Raw genomic sequence first — 26,022 nt, forward strand, 5'->3', positions numbered from 1 at the left:
AGTGGCTGACTCTCAACTGCTCTCTGAAATGGCCTAGCAAGCCACTCAGTCAAGGGCAACTAGGGATGGGTAATAAATGCTGGTCAGTCATCAATGCCTCTGTCCCACGAGCAAATACAAAAAAATGTCAAAAAACCTAAATACGATGAGAAATAATTGCAGCTGTTTCCTGGAAATGCCCTGTTAGTTTTTGTATCATTGAAGTTTCCTCTTCTGTTACGCATTAAATGATTAATCAGAAGCATTGATACTTCTTAAGCAGCGTTAAAGTTACCTGATAATTGCAGCAAGAAACATTTCTGACCAATCATTTTTTTTGGAAATCACTTAGCGAAGGGAAAGATCAAACGTTTCTCTGGCCCTTCTCCATACGTACCCCAGGAACCCAGCAGGCACAGCGCACCTGAGGTCCACTGTGCTTCAAGGGGATGGATGTCCCTGAGTTGCTGGGCTGAGCTATTTGCATGATTCAGGTGCATTCTTGACATTAATGCGTCCCTTGGCACGGCCTTTGCTTGGAATTGGGAGCTGAGGATGGAATTGCTGGCCTTTCACCAATTGCAGGCCCAAAGAGCGTCCCCAGGGCAGGGGGGAGGTTGAAATGTTAAAGAAAAAAGGAATCCCGCTTTGAATTTGGGGCAGCCACGGATTGCTTGAGGGAGACCCCTAATAGAGTTTTGATTTATAATTGTCACATGTATTAGTATACAGTGAAAAGTATTGTTTACCCTAGCTAGTCCCCCTGACACTAATGGACAATTTATCATGGCCAATCCACCTAAGGCACACATCTTTGGACTGTGGGAGGAAACCGGAGCACCCGGAGGAAACCCATGCAGACACAGGGCGAATGTGCAAACTCCACACAGACAGTGACCCAAAGCCAGGAATCGAACTTGGGTTCCTGGTACTGCGGGGCAGTAATGCTATCCACTGTGCCGTCCTTCCTGCGTGGACAGAAATCCCGCCTGCTGTGAATCAAAGCTCCCTGGACGCCGGACACGCACCATCCTGAACATTCAGGCCCTCCTCGGACCTCATTACCTTGGCTACTCTGGCCTATGTCAGGCACAAGGCCCAGTTATGTACCACTGAGGAGGCACCAAAAATCCCAGGGCAATATCATGTGGAAAGGCCAAACATAATCGGTCTCACTTTTTCCTTCTCTCTTTTCTGTCTGTCCTTTATTTCTTCTCCCTTTCTTACTTATTTCTTCTCCCTTCTGTGTTTTTATCTTCATATTCCCTGAATGCACATCAGAGAATAGATAACGGGTAAAAGCTCTGCTAGGATTTTTCACTGCCTTTCCTGAGACCCATCACAAGGAACTTCCCCAGCTGGATATTATACAGAAAACTATTCCACCTATCACAGTAGTAAGGGGCCTCCATTAAAATAATGGGACTGGTAGTTTGAATAGAGGAATGGGCTCCTATCCTCCCTTCCTCTTCCATAATAGACGATTGTGTTCTATCGCTAGAGGACAAGAGAGGTCCAAGAATTACACTATTCATACAAAAGATTGTAGACCATATTAAGGTGGTAGGTGATGAATTCCCATACACAGTGCTGCTGCTGATTGTGAGAATAGGATAGAATAGAATCACTACAGTGCAGAAGGAGGCCATTCAGCCCTTTGAGTCTGCACCGACTCTCTGACAGAATATCTGACCCAGGCCCTCTCCCCCGCCCTATCCCCGTAACCCACACATTTACCATGGCTAATCCATCTAACCTACGCATCCTGGGACACTAAGGGGCAATTTAGCATGGCCAATCCACCTAACTCGCACATCTTTGGACTGTGGGAGGAAACCGGAGCACCTGGAGGAAACTCAGGCAGACACGGGGAGGATGTGCAAACTCCACACAGACAGTCACCTGAGGCCGGAATTGAACTGACGCTGTGAGGCAGCAATGTTAACCACTGTGCCACCGTGCCGCCCTCAAAGGGCAAGATGAATTCAAGTTTCTGCTGTTGTTATTGATGAGGGCATTGCATGCTGAAATTTCTGCAACTCTGCCTTATTCAATTTAGTGTGGCTTAGCAGATATAGGTATCCTTTGTCTTAGACTTAAATGGTCAGTAGGAGCAGGGCCTGTTTCCTCTGCCTGATCTTTGATATGTAGCAATTCCAATAGCAATGAGTAGTTGGTAATTTGTCTGGTAGTTCTGTGACACTTCAAATATCACTCTAACCTCTTGTGTTCAAAGGGTCTGCAAAGTTAAAACACACTGATATGAAAATGTGCTCATTGGATTCAGGTAAATTCATGGCAGCAATGATTCCCAACTATTTCCTGTGAGAAAAATAAAACAAGGAAAGCTAAAAGGAATCAAGAGAAGTTGATTATAGCTTCTAACACGCAAATCAACAAGTTCCTTGTTGTCCACATACATTATCTGGGACAGGGGGTCAATAGATTATGAATGGTCAACGCACACAATCTTTCAGCAACAACCTATTTGACCTCAACTAATGTGAGTTCCTGTAATTATACACAGTTTATCTTCTGTAGTTAAAAATAATCAGGCAAGGCCGAACAGAAATGTTTGGATGCTAGAGTACGCATGGAGTCTGAGCAGTTAGAAGCTTTTATTTCTGGTGGGATTGGATGGTACAGAACGACGGGGCACAGGGACATTTATCTCTGGGATTGTGAATCAAACACACCGCAGAATGAAAACAAGAAAATCTCCTCCGCTTTGTGTAACAGCCGCTATGTGCGAGAGGGGCGGCATGGTGGCACAGTGGTTAGCACTGCCTCACAACCACAAGGACCCGGGTTTAATTCTGGCCTCAGGCGACTGTCTGTGCGGAGTCTGCACGTTCTTCCCCGTGTCTGTGTGGGTTTCCTTCAGGTGCTCCGGTTTCCTCCCACAGTCTGGGCTAGGTGGATTGGTCATGCTAAAATGACCCCTTAGTGTTGGGGTAAATATGTGGGGTTACGGGGATAGTGCCTGTGTGGGATTGTGGTCGGTGCGGGCTCAATGGGCCGAATAGTCTTCTTCTGTACTGTAGGGATTCTATGATTCTAAGAGCCCGTCATGAAATCAGTTTGGGCATTCTCAGACCAGTTTTCAATGGGGAGATGAGTCACTGGTGGTGGGATGTATGAGGATAGCAGGAAGATGGGCCTCAGGACTGAGAGTCCCTCAGGAATACTGTTCTTGAGGCTGACGGGGAGGCTGGCTGTCCTGTCTGGAGACAATACACATCTCTTTAACCTGTGCTTAATGCTCTCTCCACTCACATTGTCTGTACCTTTAAGACTTGATTAGCTGTAAAGACTCGCATTCCAATCATTGTTCATTATTCTGTAAATTGAATGTGTCTTTATATGTCCTGTTTGTGAACAGAATTCCCACTCACCTGACGAAGGAGCAGCGCTCCGAAAGCTAGTGGCCTTTGCTATCAAATAAACCTGTTGGACTTTAACCTGGTGTTGTTAGACTCCTTACTTGAGGCTGAGTCACAGTCAAGATTGGACAGGCTCCAAGTAACAGCTTGCATTTATGTAGCACTTTGACTGCCACTTCTCAAGTTGATTTCCAGGAACACTAGCAAACCAAATTTGACAATGAGCCAAATGAGAAGATATGAGGAGAAAAGAATTTGGTTTTAAGGGCATCTTAAAGGAGGAGAGAGGTATGGAAGCTGAGAGAAATGGGGATAGAACACTGGAGAGTGTAAGGTGAACATTTTACGACGCTGATTAGGATCAATATTGATAGCCAGAACACACTGCACTGTGAGGATTACTTGTCATGGGTATTGGAATAATCTGCAACAATCGGACTTGTTTACTGAGACATTGCAAAAGATCCTGCAAGAGTTGATTCATTGCACAGGAACCAGGACTATAATCCAGCAGTTATAATTCGGGGGCCAAGAGAACTGGCTGCGAACATTCCTTAATCTTTCACAACTCAGCAATGACCACATTGCGAGGAGCAGCAAAAGGGCTCAGTTTATGGGATTGCAAATGTCCGCAGATGTAGAAAACAACATTTGGTGTTCATCCAACTTTTCCTGTATGGAACAAAAGGCCCTATTTTACGCATCTGGAACCTAACTAATGGCCGGAACACACAGCTCAGTGAGAAAGCTGATGGACAGCAGATTTTATTTTGCCAAGTGCTGTACTGTGACATTCTTTGTAAGATCAACGTCACAGGCTGATGGTAAAGGTAGCCAGCAAACAGCAGCGTTAGGGAGGGCTGCGTTGAAAAGCTATCTGAAGATGTAACTGTTGAGTGTATGATTGTGTTCAAAGTTTAGGGTGTTACTTTATAGAAGCAGAATGAAAGCACATCAAGCCTCCTTATATACAATAAGGAAACTATGTGAGCTGCAACCCGTCCCGATGTGTTCACATCAACATCCTGTGGGTCACCATTGACCAGAAACTGAACTGGACCCAGCCATATAAATACTGTTACTATAAGAACAGGTCAGAGGCTATGAATCCTGTGGCTAGTAACTCACCTCCTGACCCCCCAGAGCCTGTCCACCATCTACTAGGCACAAGTCAGGAGGGGAATGGAAGACTCTCCACTTGCCTGGATGAATGCAGTTCCATCAGCTCTCAAAAAGCTTGACACCATCCAGTACAAAGCAACCTGCTTGACTGCCACCCCATCCACCGTCACCTTCAACATTTACTCCCTCCACTACCGGTCAAGAGTGGTAATGGTGTGTACCATCTACAATGGCCATATGGGTGGACTAGTACAAGGAAGCCATTACCTGTGGAACCAGTGCATACATGTGAAGGGGAAAGGAAAGGGAGGGAGGCTGAACTACAAAACCTCTTAAAACGCAATAGTCAATGGACATTGTTTGTTTTCTCATAGAATCCCGACAGTGCAGAAGGAGGCCATTTGGCCCATCGAGCCTGTACCGACTCTCTGACACGAGATCCCACCCAGGCCCTTTCCTCATTACCCCAGGTATATACCCCGCTAAACCCCCTAACACCTCTTCCTACTGTGCACTCACCTCAGTAACTTGTCCTTTCATGCAAGCCCCTTCCCCCCCTTGCTAGCAATCCTCTCCCGTGACCCTTGATCCTGCCGTCACTCCGCCAGGAATCCACGCAATTGGTGAAGGTCCAAGTGTATAACTGGCACCAATCCTGCTCCAAAAGAGAAAATGTCGGCAAATCTCAGCAGAGCTGACGTTTCGAGTCCAGATGACCCTTTGTCAAAGCCTGCTGGCACTGCCAGGAATGGAGGGCATCTGGTCTTTGATTGGCCAGTCAGCTCTCAGGGATGGGATTTTTGCCTCACTGGGGAAGTCACCGAATCGAGGAATCATTGTATCCCATGGAGCCTGGAGCCATAGCGGCAGAATTCCTGCTACAAATAAGGGACTCCCAGAGATGAAGTTAGAGGGGGTGCCACCCACTTTGCTGGTGGATTCAGCTGCCCTCATTAAATCCACCTTGGGTATGGAATCAGCAAGAATTTACCCACACGTAGAAAAAGCAATACTTGCATTTATGTAGCGCCTTTCACAACTTCATGACATGCCAAAGTACTTTGCAGCTACTGAAGTACTCCTGGAAGTGAGCCACTGTTACGTTATAGAACACATGGCAGTCAATTCTCGCACTGCAAGCTCTCACAAACAACAATGTGATAGTGGCCGGCTGATCTGCTTTCATAATAATGCATAATGTCCGGCACACTTGGGATGAATCCCCTGCTCTTCCTCAAAATGGGAATATTTTGCAACCACTTGGGAGAACCAACGATGTCCCCGTTTATTTTCTCATCTGAGTGACAGCACTCCCAGCTATCATAGAATCTATTGTGCAGAAGGAGGCCATTCAGCCCATCGAGTCTGCACTCTCCACAATCCGACACAGGCCCTATCCCCATAACCCCATGGATTTACCCTAGCTAGTCCCCCTGACACTAAGGGGCAATTTAGCATGGCCAATCCACCTAACCTGCACATCTTTGGTCTTTGAGAGGAAACTGGAGCACCTGGAGGAAACCCACAGAGAACATGCAGACTCCACACAGACAGTGATCCAAGCCGGGAATCGAACCCAGGTCCCTGGCAGTGTGAGACAGCAGTGCTAACCACTGTGCCACCGTGCCACCCTTAAAACAGCATCCCAACCAAACCCTCCTCACCATCCCATCCCTGTAACCCATGCATTTAACAACACCAGGTTAAAGTCCAACAGGTTTATCTTTAACCTGGTGTTGTTAAACTTCTTACTGTGTTTACCCCAGTCCAACGCCGGCATCTCCACATCATGACCCATGCATTTGCCATGGCTAATCTACCTAACCTACACATCTTTGGGCACTATGGGGCAGTTTACCCACAGTCCACGAAGAACTCCAAATACGTGCCATTTGTTGAGATAATAGGGTGATTAATTCTTCCTAGCAGGGTGATATACTTGAAGAGGGCACAGACTGGAGCTATCTAGCCCTAACTTCAACCTGACAGCATCACATCACTCTTAATATGAATGATACGGTCAATTAAGGATGTATAGCTGATTTTCCAAATCAATAGCGAGCACGTGTCATGCAATTGCACACGCGTTCCTCATGACTTTACATCCGTGAATATTAATGCAAGGAAACTTGGCAGGGGGTTGGGGGTGGGGACAAAAAACAGGAAATGCTGGAAAATCTCAACAGGTCTGACAGCATCTGTGGAGAGAGAATAGAGCCAACGTTTCCAGTCAGGAGGACTCTTTGTCAGAACTAAAGACAAAGAAAGAAGGTTTATACTGTTCAGGTGAGGGGTATAATTGACAAAGACGTCATAGACAAAAAGACAAAGGGAATGTAAATGGTGGTGATCATGGCTAAGAAGGGTGCTAATAACGGCCCATTAAGGGATCAGAATGTGTAAACGGCAGCGCAAAGGCACAGAGTGTCGAAGGAGAACCTGAGACATGTGGCAGATGCCCCTAATGGGGGTGGGGGAGGGGAGGAGGTCATAAACATGATGGGAAGTGAGATTTTTAAGAATTTGACAAATGAAATGCTGGAAGAAATGAAAATTAAAAAAACATATAATCAGAAAAATGAATAAATAAGATAAAAAGGAAATGAAATAGAATAAAATAAATGGGAATGGGGTGAATGTGGAGGGGAGAGTTTAGGCTCTGAAGTTGTTGAACTCAATGTTCAGTCCGGAAGGTTGTAAAGTGCCCAATTGGAAGATGGGGGTGGTGCTGGGCATTCTTTGTGGTCTTAGAGTCCATAAATTGAACAGAGAATTGTTACGACACAGAGGTTAATCCCCTGTACCTCGCGTCATAATCTCGACCTTTTGGCTAAGATCAAGTGTAGTATGGATAGGATGTTGCACTTGGTTGAGGTCATTAGGTTACATTGAAGCTTCATATGTTTCATATGAAGCAATTTTTAAAAGCGGCATCTCGGCCTTTTGGCTAAGATGCAAATGAGCTCAAGTCTTGGAGGAGGTATTACTTTCCCTCCTCTGATCAGCTTGGCTCATGTAGATCAGGCCCAGGACAGGGTGATTTGGTCGTTTGCCCTGTCTTGTCAGCCTGGATCGGAAATGTCTCAACTTGTTGAGACTCTGAATTGGATTTGATTTGATTGAATTGGAAAAGTACAAAAAAAAAATTTGGGGAAATGTTATCTGTTCTTAATTAGTGTTTAGAGATTCATTAATATAAAGGCCTGACACTCGCTTTAAGTGAATAATTAACAAGGTATTTTATTTAAATAACCAGGAACTTTAACCAAACAAGTAACATATTAATTAAGGCACGGTTCAACTCAAATGCTGTTCAAATAATACAAGGAACATTCATTACCAAAACAGTAATAACAGAATTTTAATCACTCTCAAAGAAATTATACAACCAGGCTTGATGGAATTTGAAAGCTTTGGAGTTCTTCTGTAGTTTTCTGCTGTCTCTAAGGTATTTCTGACTCAGTATCCTTCTGTTAGATAGCTGGATAATTCTCTTCAGAGCTATTTAAACTGGCTGGGGTGGAGAGCTGCTCTAAGGATGAATGCTGACTTTTCGAATGGCTGCCCTGAGCTCTGGAGATGTTGCTTTGGCCTTTATACCTGCAATGACCTCGCAATTTCCTCACACCAGGATTGGTTTGATGCTGTCAACACCATCAAATTCAAATCTGATAGGCTCTTAATAGTTGATGGTCCTTTTTAAACTGATAGGCTGGCTGACTGCAAAAACCTGTTGCAAGTCAACCCTGATGCTTAGTCCTTTTGAAACAAAACACAGCAACCTGGAGTCTGTGTGTATTCTGCATTTTAGCACAGAACTCAAAAACAGCTTTTATAAGGACCACACACTGTTTTCTTTCCCTCCAGCATATTTGACAATTCTTTTACATCTTTACAAACTCAACTTCACAACAGAATAGTGTGGAGTATTCAGTTCAAATATAGTCGCGTTCAACATTTCTCTTTGGATTTCCAATCTCCATCCATCTTTCCTTCTTATCCTCACAGCTGATTCACGCAGCTCACAATGCCAGTGATGACTTGTGTGATTTCCAAATGTGGTGGAAACGGTGAGAAAGGAATACGGTGGGATCTCGGTAGGTGGGCATCACCGAAACGTGAAGGATCCCGCGGACTGAATGGACAAGTGGAGGGCACCTCGGAAAGGGCACAGGTCATCAATAGCTGGAACAAGAGGGAGCGGCAGATCACCCACACTGGACAGGAGTGTAAGGTATTAGATCTTGCACCTTTGGAAGTTGGAACCAGCCATTAGCAGGTGATAGATTTGAGTCTGCAGCCTGAATGGGTTCTGGAGAAAACACAGAATGTTCCAAGTGCTGATTGTGGTTAAAGAAAACACGGATGTTTACTGAACGTTGCCTGCTAATTTGTCAAGGATTCTGCACAGCTGCATGTATAGGTGATAAGGATGCGAATGAAGGATTGAAATGACGTTAAATACTATTGGCTGACAGTACAGGGAGGGGCAGGTAGTATTGAGGAAGCAGGGGGGCTGCAGAAGGACTTGGACAGGTTAGGAGAGTGGCAGATGGAATTCAATGTGGAAAAGTGTGAGGTTGTGCACTTTGGAAGGAGAAATGGAGGCATAGACTATTTTCTAAATGGGGAAATGCTTAGGAAATCAGAAACACAAAGGGACTTGGGAGTCATTGTTCAAGATCCTCTTAAGGTTAACGTGCAGGTTCAGTCGGCAGTTAGGAAGGCAAATGCAATGTTAGCATTCACGTCAAGAGGGCTAGAATACAAGAGCAGGGATGTACTTCTGAGGCTGTATAAGGCTCTGGTCAGACCCCATTTGGAGTATTGTGAGCAGTTTTGGGCCCCATATCTAAGAAAGGATGTGCTGGCCTTGGAAAGGGTCCAGAGGAGGTTCACAAGAATGATCCCTGGAATGAAGAGCTTGTCATATGAGGAATGGTTGAGGACTCTGGGTCTGTACTCGTTGGAGTTTAGAAGGATGAGGGGGGATCTTATTGAAACTTACAGGATACTGCAAGGCCTGGATAGAGTCGACGTGGAGAGGATGTTTCCACTAGTAGGAAAAACTAGAACCAGGGGGCACAACCTCAGGCTAAAGGGACGATCCTTTAAAACAGAGATGAGGAGGAATTTCTTCAGCCAGAGAGTGGTGAATCTGTGGAAGTCTTTGCCGCAGAAGGCTGTGGAGGCCAGGTCATTGAATGTTTTTAGGACAGAGATAGATAGGTTCTTGATTAATAAGGGGGTCAGGGGTTATGAGGAAAATGCAGGAGAATGAGGGTGAGAAAAATATCAGCCATAATTGAATGGCGGAGCAGACTTGATGGGCTGAGTGGCCTAATTCTGCTCCTATGTCTTATGGTCTGTAACTGATACTGTTCTGCAGAACTCTGTTAGAACATCATAGTAAAATTCACTGTGCCTGTTCTCCTGACTCGCGAGTAATAAAAGCTTAAAAGATTTGAGTACTCACTGTGCATTGTCTGGTTAATCCTCAACACACCTTGACTCCGAGGTGTCAGGAGAGTGGTCATCTCTGCAACTGTGATTCCCCTCGCTTCTCGGCCTTTTGGCTAAGATCAAGTGTAGTATGGATCGCCTGCACTTGGTTGGGGTCATTGGGTTACGCTGAAGCTTCATATGTTCCATATGAAGCAATTTTTTAAAGCGGCATCTCGGCCTTTTGGCTAAGATGCAAATGAGCTCAAGTCTTGGAGGAGGATCCTCCCCCTTCTCCAATCAGCTTGACTCATGTCGATCAGGCCCAGGACAGGGTGGTTTTGGTCTCCCGCCCTGTCTTGTCAGCCTGGATCTGAAATGTCTCAACTTGTTGAGACTCTGAATTGGATTTGATTTGATTGAATTGGAAAAGTATTAAAAAAATCAGAGAAGTAACAAAGCTATCAGGTCACAGCCCGTCATGTGGCTAAACTGGCTCCACTTACTGGGCCAGACAGCCTAACTTCTTTTGACTACGTGGTTGGCGTAGCCAAAGTACTTCTTCTGTGCCATCCCAAGCCACCCGACGACTAACAAGTGATATCAAAGCAGCAATGTGAATCATGTGCAAAGGTACGTTGGAGCGGTGATTATATTACTAGACTAGAAATCTCAAAGGCCTGCGTTAATCCAGAGAACATGCACTTAAATCCCACCATCAAAATAAGGGGGAGCAGGTTTAGGACTGAGTTGAGGAAGAACTTCTTCACACAAAGGGTTGTGAATCTGTGGAATTCCCTGCCCAGTGAAGCACTTGAGGCTACCTCGTTGAATGTTTTTAAGGCAAGGATAGTTAAATTTTTGAACAGTAAAGGAATTTAGGGTTATGGTGAGTGGTTGGGTAAGTGGAGCTGAGTCCATGAAAAGATCAGCCATGATCTTATTGAATGGTGGAGCAGGCTCGAGGGGCCAGATGGCCTACTCCTGCTTCTAGTTCTTATGTTCGTATCTGGCAGCATGAAAGATTTGAATTCCGTTTAATAGATTTGGAAGTAAATATTGTTATCAGTAAAAAAAAAGTGACACAGAATGCGGTTTAAAAACCCAACTGGTTCACTAATGTCCTACAGGAAAACATTCCAGCTATTCTCGCTCATCTGTTCATTACGAGACTCCCATCATTGGATTTGTTTTGAGGCAAATTCATGTCATTTAACCAGATTTTTACCACTTCAAAAAATAAATGAGATAAATAAACAGCAGGTGTTGCAAACCTGGATAACAGGGCCATCCAGTCATGCAGTAGCCCTAATTGACGGTTTAATTAATTGCGGCAATTAACTGATGTGTTTTAAATTACACGGGTTTTACCAGTTGCAGCAATGAGTAGAACTGTTTACTGCCAGGGACAAGTGGTGTTATCACAAACAGGCTAGAATGAGAAGGTAAACTTCGGGTTGTTGTTTAATCATTCTGCTTGCATCAACAAGATTGAGATTCAGACAAGATTTCTGATGGAGTTTAAGTGACGTAAAATGGAAATAAAGAGACAAGACTAACGTTCTTTTCAGCGCTGGTATGTTTGGAGCCGATGTGGAAAGTTAAAGCAGATAGTAAATGTCGTCAGGGGAGAGCCTATGGGTGGCACAGTGGTTAGCATTGCTGCCTCACAGTGCCAGGGACCTGGGTTCAATTTCCGGCTTGGGTCACTATCTGTGCGGAGTCTGCACGTTCTCCCAGTGTCTGCGTGGATTTTGTCCAGGTCCTGCGGCTTCCTCCCACAGTCTGAAAGACATGCTGGTTAGATGCATTGGCCATGCTAAATTCTCCCTCAGTGTACCCGAACAGGTGCCAGAGTGTGGTGACTAGGGGATTTTCGCAGTAACTTCTTTGCAGTGTTAATGTAAGCCTACTTGTGACACTAATAAATAAACTTTAAACTTTTGGCAGGGTTTGAAGTGGATGATTAGTGAAAAACACTGTAAACAGTCTGGGCTGAATCTTTCAAATTCCCTTAGCCCCCACGCAACCCCGACACTCCACATCCCCATCCCCACAACTACCCCCCACAACTACCCCCATCCCCACAACTACCCCCCACAACTACCCCCACCCCCCACAACACTCCCTCCCATCAACTACCCCCATCCTCCACAACTCCCCCTCTGCCTCCTCCACAACAATACTCCCACAACTACCCCCATCCCCCACAACTCCCCCTCTGCCTCCTCCACAACTATCCCCACCCCCCAACAATTACCCCCATCTCCCACAGCATTCCCCCCCACAACTACCCCCAACTCCCACAACTCTCCCTCTGCCTCCTCCACAACCTTCCCCACCCCCACAACACTCCCCCACACAACTACCCCCATCCCCCACACAACTACCCCCAACCCTCACAACACTCCCCCACACAACTACCCCCAACCCTCACAACACTCCCCCACACAACTACCCCCAACCCTCACAACACTCCCCCACACAACTACCCCCACTCCCCACAGTACCCCCCCTCCACAACACTACCACCCCCCCCCGACCTCCCTTCTCCTGCAGAAATTCCACACGTCCATTGTTAGTTAAACCTCAGTTTTTCAGGTAGATTTGTGAGTTGATTTGGGAGAAATGAAACAACAGTTGTTACATTTTTCAGTATTGCTCCTGGAACCAAGGCCTTAAAAGTCGTGAAGAAAAATATTGTCCCCCACCCATACTTGCCACAAGCTTTATGCTGATCTTCCACCAAGAATCCTTTCCAAATTCCCCTTCTTGATCCATCAGCTTTAATTCCCAACGTCTCTTTCAAAGCTTTTGGACTGTTGACCAGCATTTGTGCAATGGGAATAGTTTTCGTCTTAACTTTTCATTGACTGATATATTTTCAAAGTCTGAGTGGGGCTGGGATCCCGACATTAGGGTAAAATGTGGCTCCCCAAGCTGACAGATGCTGGCAGTGGAACCTGTTCAGCAATTTTGCCTCCTTATTGGCCACCTGTGGCCCCACCAACAAGTTAAAGGTGGCATACGGGCTCCTGATGCTGTCGGGCCAATCACAGGGCTGGCAGCTCTGAAGACTCAGCAGCGCCACTGGGAGATGTGGTCACTGCTGAGTCATGCAGCAAGTTCTAGGAGCTGGGCCAGGTAAGGAGGGAAAAAGGCTTGAATCTCTTCTGGAAGGTCCTTCAAGGGAGGTCGTTGGGTGCTGCCTTTCTTGCCTTATATGATCAGTGAGGCCTTCCTCCGCCTCCTCCCCCTCCACCTTCTGCTCACCCCTGCCCCTCCCACATCCCCCTCCCAATTTCCCTCCCCTCTCCCTCCCAACTTCCATCTCATCCATTTGCTACCTCGCCACACAACCCACCAGCGAGGTGGGGGGTGGTCGTGTGGGGGAGTGTAAAATTCTAGCCAATGTCTTCACACAGAAGGTGTGAAATTGGCTCCTGTACAATGTTATTGAAGCAGAATTCATGAACACTTTTCAAAGGCATGTAGTTAACTGCTTGAAAAAGAGGAATATTCAACTTAATGGCCGGAATTTTCCAGCTGTTCATGCCAGTGGGATTTTCCCATCCCACTGCAGTGAATGGAGATTTGGCTTGTTGCCAAAATCTCCGTCTTCCCTGCAGCGGAAGCGTGGCGTGAGCGGGCGGTACGATCACACCCAATGGGTTTTGAGCAGGAGGCAGTTGATGTGTGGCTAAACACCAGCACAGAATAGAGTGGAGATTTAAACATGCATTGAGGGCTAGGACTTTAACATTGGGATCAAGACCAACCAGACCATGTTCCCATCTGTTTAAACTTTAACAAAGACCATTCAGGTGATTGACAAGGTTGAGAGATGGACAGACTGCGGGTGCTGATTTTCCTGCCTTTTATAGACAGTGAGGCCTCCCCCCGACTTCCCCTCTCCACCTTCTGCTCACCTCTGCCCCCCACATCCCCGTCCCAATATCCCTCCTCACACTCCCTCCCTCACTCCGTCCCCCTCCCTATCTCTCTCTCCTCCCCTCTCCTACTTCCTCCCTCCCTCCCCTCCCCCTGTTCCTCTCCCTCTCCTTTTCCCACCTCCTCTCCCTCCCTCCCTCTGACATCCCCCTCCCCCCTTTCCCTCCCAAAATTCGGTAGCACTCCACTTGGGGAATGGACCCCAGTGCAACGTACGCTACACAGTACAATGTATGGTGTACAGGAGACCAGCAACAAGATTGTGGCAAATTGGCTTACTAACCTCACTAGGACACTACCGGTAAACTACAGCCAGTCGCTACCCCAGAGTTGCAGGCTGAGGTTCTCCCTTCAGACACATGGGAGTGAGAGGATTTCAGAGGTATTCTCATTCCATTCTGTTTGATTTTGCAGGGAGTGTGTTGGAGAGAATGAACAAACTGAGTTTTCCGAGACCATATAGAACTTCAACAAAAGCGGCTTTATTCAACATACATGAGGGAGAGCAGAACTCAGAGCTGTAATTCCAGTTTGTTTCCGAGCTACTCTGCTAATCATAGGTTCTTACATATTCTTATACTTTTTCACGGCACAAAGTGCAACATTTCGATTAGGTCATCAGATTGTTACTTTAACTTTGTTAAAGTTTTGTTTTGATCACATTATGTTGATCCATTGTCCTGTGTACTTTAACTTTAATTGTTTTCTGGTCATATCCTGTCTACCTGTTTACAATATCAAAGCGTTGTGTTTGTCAAACCAATTTTGATGCTGTGTTAATTGTCCCCATCTCCCTGATACTTGATTAGTTTTCCAGAGGCACAATGGCTCCTCTAGACATCGTGAAGCCTTGATAAGATATCGATTCTCTTAATGTTGCTGTGACCTCGGAAAGATCTCACCTAGGGTGAGACAGTGTTAGTGCTGTCTGGGATATGGCAATTTGTCATGTCTGCCCACAGTGAGTGTGAATACTACAGTCAGGCTGAGTGTTTAACCCTTTCCATTCATTCCTCTCCTGCTGTAGCCCACACTCCCTGGGTTTGCTCTACTATAGAGTGTAACTCTGAAGTTGTGGCAAACATGGATTGAAGCCTGAGCACCTCTGAAGTGCATTTAATGTTTGTTTGAGTATTTTGAATGATAGATGACCCTTTAGCTCCAAACAATTGTGAAGGGATCTATGGTCACATAGCACACCAAGTCTTCTAGGAATCCCTCAACAGCAGGACAATGATACCGTAAAACTGAATAAAAATATTAAAGTTTGGGTCTAATCTAAAAGCAGAATGAAAGCTCTTTCGAAGGGGTGTTGGTGGTGGAGTGTGGGGGGTAGAGTGATGCTCTCCTGATCTCCTTCCATCCTGTTGGCAATGGAAAAATATTCCCAAAAAGCTGAGGTCCAAGAGTGACACTAGAACTGATTCCTGGGGCTAAATTAACTTTGGCAGAAACATCAGCAGCAACTAGTCATTGTTAGCATATCCAGTTGGAAGCAGTTGAGTTAAATCCATGGGTCTGTGGAATAATAAATATAGTTAGGGCAGAACACTGGACCAGATGCATGAGCTGGAGTGGATGTTTTTCATTGAGTTGGTATGGTGTATGCTTTTTCAGTTGGCTCTCGCTATATCCAGCCATCTGTTTCATGCATCAATCTAGATGCTGTGTTGCCTGCACAAGGCACAGCAGTAAAACTTGCTTTGGTAGCCTATTGACGAGTGCTTGATTCTCGGTGACTAGGTGCAGAGGTGGACTGATGCTCGGTGGATGTTTTCATCCATTTTGATGTTAGTTTGGTACATGGGAGGCATGGTGGCACAGTGGTTAACACTGCTGCCTCACAGCGCCAGGGATCCAGATTCTATTCCCGGCTTGGGTGACTACGCGGAGTCTGCATGTTCTCCCTGTGTCTGCGTGAGTTTCCTCCCAGTGCTCCAGTTTCCTCCCACAGTCCGAAAGACGTGCTGGTTAGAAGCATTTGCCATGCTAAATTCTCCCTCCGTGCACCCAAACAGGCGCCGGAGTGCGGCGACTAGGGGATTTCCACAGCAACTGCGTTTTTTTGAGTGTTAATGTATACCGACTTGTGACACTATTAAATAAACTTAAACTTATTGGATGGCATTTATCTGTGTTTATATAGTCCTAGGAAAGATCCGTCTATCCATTCTGTTCTGTCCCAAGGGCAGGTCCTAACTCAGATTGCACACATGAGATTTCTGAAGGACTCTGAGACACTGGCAGAATATAACTAGTGGAATGCCACACGGATTAGTACTTAGGTCTCATGTATTTGCAACCTATATCAATGCCTTAGCTGAGGAGACTGAGTGCCATTATATCCAACTTTGCTGATGATACAAAGCTAGGTGGGAGAGTAAGCTGTGAGGAGAACACAAAGAGGCAGCAAAGGGATGCAGACTGGTTAAGTGCTTGGGTAAGAAGATGGCAGATTAAATATAATATATGGAATTATCCACTTTGTTAGGAAGAAAAGCAAAATACTTTTTGAAGGTGAGAAACTAGTAAATGTTGGTATTTAGAAGTCCTTGTACATGAATCATAGAAAATGAGTATGCAGGTACATCACACAATTAGGAAGACAAGGGGTATATTGGCCATTGTTACGAAAGGGTTGGAGTATAGGTTTTCTTTTAAATTTTATTTATTAGTGTCACAAGTAGGCTTAAATTAACACTGCAATGAAGTTACTGTGAAAGTCCCCAAGTCACCACACTCGGGCACCTGTTCAAGTACACTGAGGGCCAATGCACCTAACCAACATGTCTTTCGGACTGTGAGAGGAAACCGGAGCATCCGGAGCAAACCCACGCAGATACAGGGAGAATGCGCAGACTCCACACTGACAGTGACCAAACTGGGAATCAAACTTGGGTCCCTGGTGCTCTGAGGCAGCAGTGCTAACCATTGTGCCACCGGGCCGGTCTTGATCAGATATATAGGTCTTTGATGAGTCTATGCATGGGGTACTGTGTACAGTTTTGTCTCTTTGCCTAAAGAACAATATACTTGTAATAGGACAATGATGGTGCATGATTAATCCCTGGAATGGGGGGATAGTCCTGTGAGGAGGGATTGAGTAGACCAGGCCTATATTCTCTGGGTTTAGAAGAATGAGGGGCTATCTCACTGAAACAATTCTTAGAGGACTTCACTATGTTTCCCTGGCAAGGAAAATAGGAGAGTGTTTTTGTCCCTGTTTTCCCTGGCTGCAGAATATAGAACTAGGGATCATAGTCTGATGATAAGTGATTGACCATTTAGGACACTGAGATGAGGAAAAGCTTTTTCATTCAGTGGATTGTGAATCTTTGGAATCTGCTGAATCCCTTTTTAAAAAAGTTTTTTTATTAATCACAAGTAGGCTTACATGAAGTTACTGTGAAAATCCCCTGGTTGCCACACACCGGCGCCTGTTCGGGTACACTGAGGGAGTGTTTAGCATGGTCAATGCCCCTAACCAGCATGTCTTTCGGACTGTGGGAGGAAACTGGAGCACTCGGAGGAAACTCACGCAGACACGGGGAGAACGTGCAGACTCCGCACAGACAGTGATCCAAGCTGGGAATTGAATACGGGTCCCTGGCGCTGGATGTTTGTAGATGTGGTGCTAATCAAGCAGGCTGCTTTGTCCTGGATGGTGTCAAGCTTCTTGAGTGTTGTTGAATCTGCACCCATCCAGGTAAGAGGGGAGTATTCCATCACACTCCTGACTTCCGCCTTGTAGATGGTGGATAGGCTTTGGGGAGGCAGGAGGTGAGTCCTCGCCACAGTATTCCTAGCCTCTGACCTGCTCTTGTAGCCACTGTGTTTATGTGGTGAGTCCAGTTGAGTTTCTGGTCAATGGGAACCCCAAGGAAGTTGACAGTGGGGGATTCAGTGATGGTAACACCATTGACTGTTAAGGGGCGGTGGTTGGAGTGTCTCTTCTTGGTGATGGTCATTGCCTGGCATTTGTGTAGCGTGAATGTTACTTGCCACTTCTCAGCCCAAGCCTGGATATTGTCCAGGTCTTGTTGCATTTGAACATGGACTGCTTCAGTATCTGAGGAGTCGCGAATGGTGCTGAACATTGTGCAATCATCAGCGAACATCCCCACTTCTGACCTTATGATGCAGGGAAGGTCATTGATGAAGCAGCTGAAGATTGTTGGGCCTAGGACACTACCCTGAGGGACTCCTACAGAGATGTCCTGGAGCTGAGATGACTGACGCTCCACAACCATTTTCCTATGTGCCAGGTATGACTCCAACCAGCAGAGAGTTTGCCACCTGATACCCATTGATTCCAGTTGCGATAGGGCTCCTTGATGCCACACTCGGTCAAATGCGGCCTTGATGTCAAGGGTTGTCACTCTCACCTCACCTCTGGAATTCAGCTCTTTTGTCCATATTTGAATCAACGCTGTAATGAGGTCAGGAGCTGAGTGACCCTGGCGAAACCCAAACTTGGCGTCACTGAGCAGGTTATTGCTTAGCAGGTGCTGCTTGATAGCACTGTTGATGACCCCTTCCACCACTTTACTGATGATCGAGAGTAGACTGATTGGGCAGTAATTGGCTGGTTGGATTTGTCCTGCTTTTTGTGTACAGGAAAATTCAAGTGATTATCATTACTGCCTCATAGCGTCAGAGACCGGGGTTCAATTCCAGCCTTGGGAATTGCAGTCTGTGTGGAGTTTGCACATTCTCCCTGTGTCTGCGTGGAGTTCCTTCGGATGCTCCGGTTTCCTCCCACAGTCCAAGGATGTACAGATTAGATGGATTGGCCATGCTGCATTGTCCCTTAATGTCCCAGATATGTTGGTTGGATGGGTTAGCCATGGTAAATGTGTGGGGTTACAGGGATAGGGTGAGGGAGAGGGCCTGGGTAAGATACTCAGACTCAATGGGCCGAATGGCCTCTTCTGCACTGTAGGAGATTCTGTGATATTCCCTCTACATTTAAGTGGGGAATAAAAGTTTTTGCTACATGCTAATTGTGGCTTGGAGGAGGGAGGGGGTGAGAAGGAAGAAGGGGATAGTGGCATCACATAATCTCGGAGTCAGAATGTTCTGGTGTTAAACCCACTCCAGATACTGGAGCACAAAACTGATGCTGCAGTGGGATGGCACAGTGGCACAGTGGTTAGCACTGCTGCCTCACAGTGCCTGGTTTCAATTCTGGGCTCGGGTGACTGTGTGGAATTTGCACATTCTCCCCGTGTCAGCGTGGGTTTCCTCCGGGTACTCTGGTTTCCTCCCACAGTCCAAGGATGTGCAGGTTAGGTGGATTGGCTATGTTAAATTATCCCTTAGGGTCCCAGATATGTAGGTTAGATGGGTTAGCCATGGTAAATGTGTGGGGGTCATAGGGATAGGAGAGGGGTCAGAGTCAGTGTGGACTTGATGGGCTGAATGGCCTCTGATGCACTGTAGGGGAATTCAAAATGAACTGTTGAGCTTGAAATGTTCAGCTTTTACTTTGCAAATTTAAATATGCCCGCCGGAATTCTACCGCCGGCCCGCCATAGGAATCGGAGCGGGTGAGGAGCGGATCATGGAAAGGTCCGTTAACCTTGGGCGGGATTTTCCAGTCTCGGGTCGGGCTGGCTTTAAAATCCCACCTAGTGTTTCCTTTGTAGTTTTGGTAAAAAAACAGTCACAATAGTTTGATTTTAACAATGCTGCCACATTGCTATTGCCGATCTCGCTGTTAAGTGTTTGCAATCTTTTTGCCAGTGTTTTTAATTCAAAATTTGAATTCATTTTTAATCATGTCCCGGTGGATAAATTGCTGTAATCAATGGTATTTGATGCTGGGTCTGTTACTCAGCACAGTTCCCTTCAAACTGCAGAACAGGCCAGCAGCCAAAGCTGCCGGAAACGGGCGTGGGAAATTGCCGGAATGTCTTCCCACTGGGGTCATATTGCAGCACTCACTTCCAGTTACAACCACATTGCCATCAATCCCACAAAAAGAGGCAACACCACCCTCAGGAATGATAGTTGTTCCCGTTTGTTGTGGCAGGAGATCCCAGTGGGGCAATGTGAATGGTTGGAAAGACTGAGAAACATACAGCTCACCACAGGCAGTGTTTACCCAGTATGATAGCAACTGTAGACTGTGTGTTGGTGAGTATGCTGTGATGTCCTGTACACAGATAAGTGTGGCTAGTGTGGGAGTTTTCTCCTGGCATGGCCACACACTCGGTATGTAAGAACTACTGAAGAACTCTAGTAAACTGTTTATGTTAGTCCTTTGTCACCATTCCTTTACGTGGTGTCAGGAGCGGGTTGGGATAGCACAAGGACTGCATCGCATTGACTCACTTATTCTCAATGAAAATATCGCCAATAATCGGAAGATCGTTAAGTTTTTAAAAAAAGTTTATTTATTAGTGTCACAAGTAGCTTACATTGGCTCTGCAGTGAAGCTACTGTGAAAATCCCCTAGTCGCCACACTCCGGCGCCAGTTTGGGTACACTGAGGGAGAATTTAGCACGGCCAATGCACCTAACCAGCACGTCTTTCTGACTGTGGAACGAAACTGGAGCACCCGGAGGAAACCCACGCAGACATGGGGAGAACATGCAAACTCCACACAGACAGTGACCCAAGCTGGGAATCGAACCCTGGGTCCCTGGCGCTGTGAAGCAGCAGTGCTAACCATCGTGCCACCGTGCCGCCTCTCTTTTCTTTAAAAAAGAATGGCACATTCGCTGTTATGCTGGTCTGTCTGATAAATCAAAGAAAGTACCAACGTGCATGCAGTTGGATCTAGCAAGCCAGGAGGCAGTTGGAAAATCTGAATTATTTGCCTTCCAAAGAGGAGGAAAACCTTGAAGACCCGAGCCAGGGTTAAGGACGTCTCCTCATGGAAAGGAACTTGGAGTGGGAGGGGAGGATCCAGTTGTCATGGATCACTTTGGATACATTTACACTGGAGGCTGTACAGCAAAGCTTCACTAAAGTGGACCTAGTGTAGAGGGGCTTGTGCTATGATGGGGCACAAAGTGAATTGGGTCTGGAGTTCAGAAAAATGAGGTGATCTCATTGAAACCTACATGATTTTAAAGGGGCTTACGAGGGTAGGTGCTGAGAGATTGTTTCCAGTGGCCGGGGAATCTAAAATGTGGGGGTACAGTTTCAGGATAAGGCACCAATCATTTAGGACTGAAATGAAAAGAAATTACTTCATTCAAAAGCTTGTGAAGCTTTGCAAAAATTTTGAACAATTTGAGGAAAACCTTTTTTACCCAGAGGGTGATGACGGGCTGGAATGCGCTGCCTGGGAGGTTGTTGTGGTGGGAACTTTTAACTTCCCTTATATTGACTGGACTCACTTAGTGCTAGGGGCGTGGATGGGACAGAGTTTGTAAGGAGCATCCAGGAGGGCTTCTTGAAACAGTATGTAGATAGGCCAACTAAGGTAGGGGCCATACTGGACCTGGTATTGGGGAATGAACTTGGCCAGGTGGTCGACGTTTCAGTAGGGGAGCAGTTCGGGAACAGTGACCACAATTCAGTAAGCTTTAAGGTACTGATGGATAAAGAAACGTGTAGTCCTCAACTTAAGGTGCTAAACTGGGGGAAGGCTAATTACAACAATATTAGACAGGAACTGAAGAATGTAAAATGGGGGCAGATGTTTGAGGGCAAATCAACATCTGGCATGTGGGAGGCTTTCAAGTATAAGTTGATGGGGATTCAGGACCGGCACATGCCTGTAAAGATGAAGGATAAATATGGCAAGTTTTGGGAACCTTGGATAATGAGAGATATTGTGAGCGTAGTCAAAGAGAAAAAGGAAGCATTTGTCAAGGCTAAGAGGCTGGGAACACACGAAGTAAATATGGAATACAAGGAAAGTAGAAAGAAACTTAAGCAAGGAGTAAGGAGGGCTAAAAGGGGTCACGAAAAATCATTGGCCAGCAGGATTAAGGAAAATCCCAAGGCTTTTTATACATATATAAAGAGCAAGAGGGTAACCAGGGGAGGGAATCTATGTATGGAACCAGAGGAAATGGGTGTGGTATTAAATGAGTACTTTGCGTCAGTATTCACCAAAGAGAAGGACTTGGTGGATGATGAATCTAGGAAAGGGTGAGTAGATAGTTTGAGTCATGTTGAGATCAAAAAGCAGGAGGTATTGGGGTTCTTGAGAAACATTAAGGCAGACAAGTCCCCAGGGCCTGATGGGACATACCCCAAAATACTGAGAGAGGCAACGGAGGAAATTGCTGGGGCCTTGAGAGAAATGTTTGTACCTTCACTGGCTACAGGAGAGGTCATGATGTGGAGATGCCGGCGTTGGACTGGGGTAAACACAGTAAGAAGTTTAACAACACCAGGTTAAAGCCCAACAGGTTTATTTGGTAGCAAAAGCCACACAAGCTTTCGGAGCTGCAAGCCCCTTCTTCAAGTGAGTGGGAATTCTGTTCACAAACAGAGCATATAAAGACACAAACTCAATTTACATGAATAATGGTTGGAATGCGAATACTTACAAGCAGTCAAGACTGTTCTCTTCCTGTTGGGGAGCACTTCAGCGGTCACGGGCATTCGGCCTCTGATATTCGGGTAAGCGTTCTCCAAGGCGGCCTTCGCAACACACGACGGCGCAGAGTCGCTGAGCAGAAACTGATAGCCAAGTTCCGCACACACGAGGACGGCCTCAACCGGGATATTGGGTTCATGTCCCATTATTTGTAACCCCCACAGAGTTTCACTGGCTGCCTTGTCTGGAGACAATACACATCTTTTTAGCCTGTCTTGATGCTCACTCCACTCATGTTGTTTTGTTTCTTAAAGACTTGATTAGTTGTAAGTATTCGCATTCCAACCATTATTCATGTAAATTGAGTTTGTGTCTTTATATGCTCTGTTTGTGAACAGAATTCCCACTCACCTGAAGAAGGGGCTTGCAGCTCCGAAAGCTTGTGTGGCTTTTGCTACCAAATAAACCTGTTGGACTTTAACCTGGTGTTGTTAAACTTCTTACAGGAGAGGTCCCAGAGGATTGGAGAATAGCCAATGTTGTCCCTCTGTTTAAGAAGGGGAGCAAGAATAATCCAGGTAATTACAGGCTGGTGAGCCTGATGTCAGTGGTAGGGAAATTATTGGAGAGGATTCTTTGAGAAAGGATTTACTCCCACTTGGAAATAAGTGGATGTATTAATGAGAGGCAACATGGTTTTGTGAAGGGGAGGTCATATCTCACTAACTTGATTGAGTTTTTCAAGGCAGTGACGAAGATGACTGATGAGGGTGGGGCAGTGCATGTTGTCTACATGGACTTCAGTAAGGTTAACAGATCTCCCACTCACCTGACGAAGGAGCAGCGCTCCGAAAGCTAGTGGCGTTTGCTACCAAATAAACCTGTTGGACTTTAACCTGGTGTTGTGAGACTTCTTACTCGGTCATAGAAGTCAGAGGGTAGCAGTGGAAGGGTGCGTTTCTGAATGGAGAGCTGTGACAAGTGACGTTCCTCAGGGATCAATGCTGGGACCTTTGCTGTTTGTAATATATATCAATGATTTGGAGGAAAATGTAACTGATTTGATGAGTAAGTTTGCGGATGACACAAAGATTGGTGGATTTGCGGATAGTGATGAGGACCATCAGAGGATATAGCAGGATATAGATCGATTGGAGACTTGGGCAGAGAGATGGCAGATGGAGTTTAATCTGGACAAATGTGAGGTAATGTATTTTGGAAGGCCTAGTACAGATAGGAAATATACAGTATATGGCAGAACCCTTAAGAGTCTTGATAAGCAGAGGGATCTGGGTGTACAGGTATACAGGTCACTGAAAGTGGCAATGCAGGTGGAAAAGTTAGTCAAGAAGGCATACAGCATGCTTGCCTTCATCGGCCGGGGCACTGAGTTTAAAAACTGGCAAGCCATGTTGTAGCTTTATAGAACCTTAGCTCGGCCGCACTTGGAATATAGTGTTCAATTCTGGTCGTCACACTGCCAGAAAGATGTGGAGGCTTTGGAGAGGATACAGAAAAGATTTACCAGGATGTTGCCTGATATGGAGGGCATTAGCTACAAGGCGAGGTTGGAGAAACTTGGTTTGTTCTCACTGGAACAACGGAGATTGAGGGGAGACCTGATAGAAGTCTACAAGATTATGAGGGGCGTGGACAGAGTGGATAGTCAAAAGCTTTTTCCCAGGGTGAAAGAGTCAATTACTAGGGGACATAGGTTGAAGGTGTGAGGGGCAAGGTTTAAAGGAGATGTACGAGGCAAGATTTTTACACCGAGACTGGTGGGTACCTGGAACTTGCTGTGGGGGGAGGTAGTGGAAGCGGATACAATAGTGAGTTTTAAGATGCGTCTTGACAAATACATGAATAGGATGGGAATAGAGGGATATGGTCCTCGGAAGGGTAGGGGGTTTTAGTTAAGTCGGGCAGCATGGCCAGTGCAGGCTTGGAGGGCCGAAGAGCCTGTTCCTGTGCTGTAATTTTCTTTGTTCTTTGTTCTCTTTGGTGGTGGAGGTGGAATGCCTCACATCCTTTAGAAAGTACCTGGATGAGTACTTGGCACATCATAACATTCAAGGCCATGAGCCAAGTGCTGGCAAGTGGGATTAGGTGGGCAGGTCAGGACCTTTCAAGCATCGGTGCAGACTCGATGGGCCGAAGGGCCTCTTCTGCACTGTAATATTCTGTGATTCTGTGATGTGCATCTTTAAGAAATGTCACGATAGACTGACATGTTTTTTACACCACTGTCTAGAAACTCGACAAGATGTTGCAACCAAATGCTTCGGCTTTGAACTTCAAGTGAACAAGTGTGTGTTTGGCACTCTCACTGAGGAACTTGTAAAAGACCGTATAGTTTGTGGAATACATAGTGATGCTGCGTGAAAGTGGTTGCTCCAAGATAAAAAAAATGCATGTTAGAATCCGCCATGAGTATCTACATGCTAAATGAGCAGTCTGACAGATGTACCAAGGAATTCAGAGAAACTAAGTTTTCACCCTACAGAAAACACCCTACCTGAACTGCAGCAGCCAGATTCCACAAGAAAGGAATGCGTGCTTTGCACTTAATAAGCATTGCAACAGTTGTGGCAAATGGATTCACCCTCCTAAGTCCAAGCCACAGCAATTTGGGGGTGGCAGGGTGGCACAGTGGTTAGGGCTGCTACCTCACAGCGCCAGAGTCCTGGGTTCGATTCCTGGCTTGGGTCACTGTCTGTGTGGAACTTGCACGTTCTCCCTTTGTCTGCGTGGGTTCCCTCCAGTTTCCTCCCATAGTCCAAAGATGTGCAGGTTAGATGGATTGGCCATGCTAAATTTCCCCTTGGTGTCAGAGGGATTAGCTAGGGTGTAAATGTATGGGGTTGTGGGGATAGGGTCTGAGTGGGATTGTGGTTGGTGCAGGCTTGATAGGCTGTAGGGATTCTAAGTTGCCGCTTCCACTGGCCACATTGCAGCCGTCTACCCCTCCAAGGTTTGGAATACGGACAGAGTAAATGAGCTGGAGGAAACAACCAAAGCACTGAGTCGCTCAAAACTTTTTACTGTTAAAGTGTTTCCTTTAACAGGGGCTGATCACGGGGAAAGGTGAAATATTCATAACATTAAAACACAGCAATGCAAAATTTAAACTCAAAATCTACACCGGAGAAAAATGTTTTGCTGAAGCTGTTTCTGTGGGGTATTGAGCTCTGTGCTGCACTCGGTTCCACCACCAAGGTAACTCACCTCACATATGGCAGGCAAGCCATACATATAGAAGGTGTGGTCACCCTGCACTGCACACAATGCAAGTTCCAATTCCACGTAGTTGACCAAGGTGTAAAACCGCAGCTGGGTCTCCATGACAGCAATGCACAGGGACGAATCCACCTTGGGCCCGATGTACACAACCTATGGCACCAAGACCCAGAGATGTTAGAATACAAAGACCTAAATGACTCAGTACCGCTTGCTATCTGTGCTCCAAGAAGAATAACCCTTGCCATGAAACAGAAAGTAGTCAATTAATTGAATCGACTGGCAAGACTGGGTATCATAACCCCATAGATGAAACCGCGGGTGGCTGTGGTAAAGAAAGATGGCACAATCAGGATCTGCATTGACCCAGTTCATCTGAATAAGGCACTGTTGAGACCCCACCA

At 46.1% G+C, this 26,022-nt stretch overlaps 1 non-coding gene across 1 annotated transcript; it reads left to right on the forward strand.

Annotated features, from left to right (window-relative positions):
- Positions 1 to 10,040: 10,040 nt before the first annotated feature.
- On the forward strand, positions 10,041 to 10,233 carry LOC144496201 (U2 spliceosomal RNA). The gene has a single exon (XR_013498388.1). It is a non-coding gene; the product is annotated as a U2 spliceosomal RNA (small nuclear RNA).
- The last annotated feature ends 15,789 nt before the right edge of the window (positions 10,234 to 26,022 follow it).

Source organism: Mustelus asterias, chromosome 7 (genome assembly GCF_964213995.1).
Source record: "Mustelus asterias chromosome 7, sMusAst1.hap1.1, whole genome shotgun sequence".
In the NCBI taxonomy this organism is placed as follows: domain Eukaryota; kingdom Metazoa; phylum Chordata; class Chondrichthyes; order Carcharhiniformes; family Triakidae; genus Mustelus; species Mustelus asterias.